At 34.0% G+C, this 4,948-nt stretch overlaps 1 long non-coding RNA gene across 1 annotated transcript; it reads left to right on the top strand.

The window, feature by feature from the left end:
* Positions 1-1,601: 1,601 nt before the first annotated feature.
* On the top strand, positions 1,602-4,551 carry LOC144975240 (uncharacterized). Its single transcript, XR_013645883.1, has 3 exons — positions 1,602-1,732; positions 2,689-2,862; positions 3,193-4,551. It is a non-coding gene; the product is annotated as an uncharacterized LOC144975240 (long non-coding RNA).
* The last annotated feature ends 397 nt before the right edge of the window (positions 4,552-4,948 follow it).

Raw genomic sequence — 4,948 nt, 5'->3', positions numbered from 1 at the left:
ACTACTACTACAAGCACCACCACCACATCATCATTACAACTACTACTACAACCACTACCACCACATCATTACTAACACTACTACTACAACCACTACCACCACATCATCACTACCACTACTACTACAACCACCACATCATAATCACTACCACTAATACTACTACAACAGCTACCACATCATCATCACTACCATATCATCACTACCACCACTACTACAACCACCACCTCATCTTCATCACAACCACCACCACCACATCATCATCACTACCACTGCTACTACAACCATCACCACCACCACATCATCATTACTACCACTACTACTACAACAACAACCACTATCACATCTTCATCATCACTACCACTATTTCTACAACCACCAACACCACATCATCCTCACTACCACCAGTACTACAATCTCTACCATTTGATTTTGGTGCTTTACTTCATTTGAAATAAGGAAACTTTGGGATTGTATTTGGCAATGTGTTTATGTATCATAGTATAATTCTAATCAGTTATCTATTTAGAACTATACAAAACGTAAACACAATGCCAAATACCATTCCAATTCCTTTTTCTTGTGTGCGGAAATTCCATTTCGGCATTGAAATTCCTACGAGTGGTGTCTGAAACTCATGTGAGCCAAATTTAAAATTGGCGTCTCTGTCTATTTATCTTAATTCTTAAAAAAAAGCTCACCTCTCAATCAACATCAACATCATCTTGCTAGAAATTGTAAGTTACCATATTTAACACCATCAATACAATTCTCCTTCTCATCTCCTCCTTTTCATCAACCTCCATCCCCTCCACCTCATCACCATCATCATCATCATCATCATCATCATCATCATCATCATCATCAGATACCCCCCTCCAAAATTCTAACCATTCATTTAATCACGGTATTAATCAAAGTTGCATCATTCATTTTTTCATCATCAAATTAATCGGCAATGACTGTATTAGTATTACCGTTATGAAGTGAAAATATTGAAATATCACTTGCCTCCTTACTTTCTCCGCCTCCTCCTCCTCCTCCCCCCCCCCCCTCTTCTTCTTTCCATTTGATTTCTTTTTTGGTCCGGCATAACTAAATGAAAGATAGAGGGGGAGATGAACTATAAAAGACTGCGAAGAGAGAGAGAGAGAGAGAGAGAGAGAGAGAGAGAGAGAGAGAGAGAGACGAAAAATTACTAAACGATATATATATATATATATATATATATATATATATATATTATATTATATTATATATGTATATGTGTATATATATATATATATATATAGAGAGAGAGAGAGAGAGAGAGAGAGAGAGAGAGAGAGAGAGAGAGAGAGAGAGAGAGAGAGAGAGAGAGAGAGAGAGAGAGAGAGAGATATGGGCGAACAACTAATAGACACGAGAGAGAGAGTTGGTTCGAGCGGTCGTCTGTGCGCAGAACTAAGCCCAGCAGAGAAAGTGGGTCATGCGCGGTGGCTCTGCCTATCTCTTTTGGTCGCCTCGGCCAGAGCTTATTTGTACTCTTACTAAAAATAGAATTTGCGTAATTACTAAAAATATAACATTTTATACGGATAGAACTGCAATAAACAATGAATTATCTGGAAGTCAAAAAGTGAACACTTCATCTCATCACAATCACATTATTATTATTACTATTATTACAAGTTGATTTTGACGGACTTTGGTAATTCTTCACTCTTTTCAAGTCACAGAATACTCAGTTTACAAGGTAAGCATACGAAATGCACATTTTAATTCATTTCTTATTTTTATAACTAAACATGCTTTGGGGTTGTGTGTTTGTTGTTGATTGTGCATCAGCTGACGACACATTTGTCGCTACCGCGAATTACTTAACTTTATTACTTTATTTTGTGAAAAATAACAATAACAGGGCTTTAAAAAAATTAAAATACTATTTCCCCCCCCCCCCCCCCCCCCCAAATAATTTAAATCAGCCTTCCATGTCAGGTGATTAAAACCAGGTGTTTCAATGTTCGGTCCCCAGTCAAAAGGTTGCTAATTTTATCAAGATCAAGAGGTTTCGAGTACTCACGACATTCCAGGCTCAAGGTCCTTTAAAAAATACTTTTCATTCAGTTATTGTTATTATCTTTATTATGGCCGACACAGCATGCATCGTCCATACTTTTTCAAAACTTTTTTTTTGGGGGGGGGGGGGGGGGGCGGCTGTTTTTTTATATCGGAAAATTGGGTTTTGTATGTTATGTTCATGGAGAGAGAGAGAGAGTAATATTTTATAATGATAAGATATCTGTAGTGGTAGTATTATTAGTAGTTTTGAAATGCCTATGATGATGACAATTTGAGATAATTATATTAGTGTGATTATTTTTATTATATTTTAAAAAATTACGTACGGCTATGTCGTAGTGGTATGACACTCGCTTTTGGACCGGAAGGTCCTGGGCTCGAGCCTCACTCGGCGCATAGTTGAACTCTTGGAAAAGGCACTTTGCTCACTTTCTCTCACCGGACTCAGTTGTAAAATGTGTACTTGGCCGTTAACTGCGTTGTCTCTGTCCGAAGAAATTGTAATATCGCCTAACAGACGGTATGTCCCGTTCAACATGCGAAGTGTTGCTGTTATAAACTTTAGCATTGGCATGTATGTGCCTATTTCGCTGTAGTGAATTTAATTTAATTTTTTGTTTTCATCGACAGCTAACATGAAAGAACACTGTTGGCGTTACTGGTGTCCTGACAATCCATAAAGATGCTGGCTCAAGGGCTATTCTGGCAAGGTGTGTTGAGGCAAACCTGTGGCAAAACTCATCAATCAGCAAACCATCATCTGGGCCAGCAGACCAGAGTGTCTGCATGCACTTTTTGACAATGGTTAGTAATGTTGTCAAATCTCCATAGCGCCTTTACATTTTTTATTGGTGATCAATAAAATAAATGCTCATTTTTCTAAATGAAAATGGCAAAGCATCATTTGAATTGAATTACTACTGATTGTAGTAACTTAACGACAGACTATAGTTTGTTGCCAAGAGTTTTGTTCTAGGGATGTAAAACCAATGAAATTTCAAGTGTGTTGGTGTGAATAATGATCATTTTTTTAAAATTGCTATGTCTTTGACAAATGCATTTTATGACAATAATGCCATTTCCAAAAATTGCTAATGAAATGTGTCTCTTTTTTATTTCAATTTTTCCATCCAGAGCAGGATCAACCCTCTTTGTGGAACTACAAAAAAAGTGGTGGCAAACAAGTAGTGTTGACTTTTTCTGTATTGAGGCGAAAGAGATTTTTATTCCAAGGGTTTGGGAAAGCAAATTGCTTTTTATTCAGAGCTAGTGCACTATTTAACTGTTTTATTGTCTAAAATAGAATTGATTTTGCAGTTCAACTTGACTAGATATCTAATTTTATACGACTTGTCTCTCAAGTAGAATAAAAAAATGAAAAATGAGGATAGCGTGCCATATCATATTTTGAAAAATCATTTAATATATCTAGAAATCATCTGCATAACCTATTGTATACAGTAAATAATTAGGTTTTGTGATTATAATGATGAATTCATAAGGTATGACATCATATTTGACCACAAAATTATTTTATCTCTGGGCGTAAAAAAATCAATTTTACAGCATTTTTTTTATCTAAGGGGTATGGGTTAGTGAACCGATTATAATTTTTTTTAGACTTAGATCAATCTACAAAATTTTCGTTTTCTTGTCCTATTACGGTCATATTTTGAAAGTTTGATGGATCATTTCTTTTAGTTGTCTGCAAAATCAGCCTTTTATGTCAAATTATAGAAAAAGCTTGCGCTTTCTCAAATGTCTGTTTTATGTCATTTGTCTGATTTTCTAGCAATCCTACCTTAGTCATTTTCCTTTAAATTATCTTCAAATTTATTCAGAATCTTTTCTATGATGTGTTTTACATCATGATGTAAGTGTTTGGGGGTAAATTAAAATTTAGCAATTTTATAAATTTTAAAATTCATTTGTTCCTGTCGATCCGCGCTAAATTTTCAGTTGAAATCAAATAAAAATTCTAAAAAAATGATTCCAAGAGTTTTCATGATATAGCTATTTATGAAAGAAACATTGTGTTTAAATTTGAAAGAAATTTATATGCTAGTTTTTGGTGCATCTATGTTAGAAATTTTAGGGTTTTACGTCTAATTTTAGCTTATGTTGCCCCTTAAAAAAGTTTTTTTTTTTAATTCAGTTATTTTTGGTGTTTAGCATCAAATTATACATTACTTTATTAGTTCATGAGATATAATTAAAAATTTTAGAACTATAAAGCGTATTTGACCACTAAAGTAATTTTTTGGTGAATAACAGCAGATATTAAATTATTTCGCAATTTTTTTTCTTAGAGGTATGGGTTAGCGAATCGTTTATAATTTTTTTCAGAATTTGATCAATTTATAAAATATTACTGTTTTCTTGTTCCATATTGGTTATACTTGATGAATGTTGGTCTTTGTCTGCATTATTAGCTTTATTATCAAATTAAAGACAAATTTTTCATTTTCTCAAAATTTCATTGTGCGTCATTCTCTGATTTTCTAACATTCACATCTTGATTGTTTCCCATCAGATTGTCTTCAAATTTGGTCAGAATTTTTCTTATGATGTGTTTTGCATCATGATGGTTGGGTTTTGGGCTTAACAAAAATTTAGCAGTTTTATGAATTTTTAAATCAATTTTTTTTCCTGTCATGTCACACCAAATTTTCACTAAGAAATCGAAAAAAAATTCTGAAAAATTTATTTACAAGACTATTGCTAAACCTATCCATCTTGTTGTAAGAAACATTTTGTGTAAATTTGAAAGAGATCTGTTCGTTGTTTTTTTCTGCATCACTGTAAGAATTTTTGGGGTCTAATTTTAGCTTATATTGTCCCCCCTGGTGGTAGGGATTTGGTGGCTAATAGTATTAGCCCTGGTGATAGG

Source organism: Berghia stephanieae, chromosome 6, assembly GCF_034508935.2.
Source record: "Berghia stephanieae isolate SIO BIC M18660-M18661 chromosome 6, UCSD_Bste_1.3, whole genome shotgun sequence".
In the NCBI taxonomy this organism is placed as follows: Eukaryota; Metazoa; Mollusca; class Gastropoda; order Nudibranchia; family Aeolidiidae; genus Berghia; species Berghia stephanieae.
Note: the sequence above shows the minus strand (reverse complement) of the source record. Positions and strands in the feature narration are given on the sequence as shown.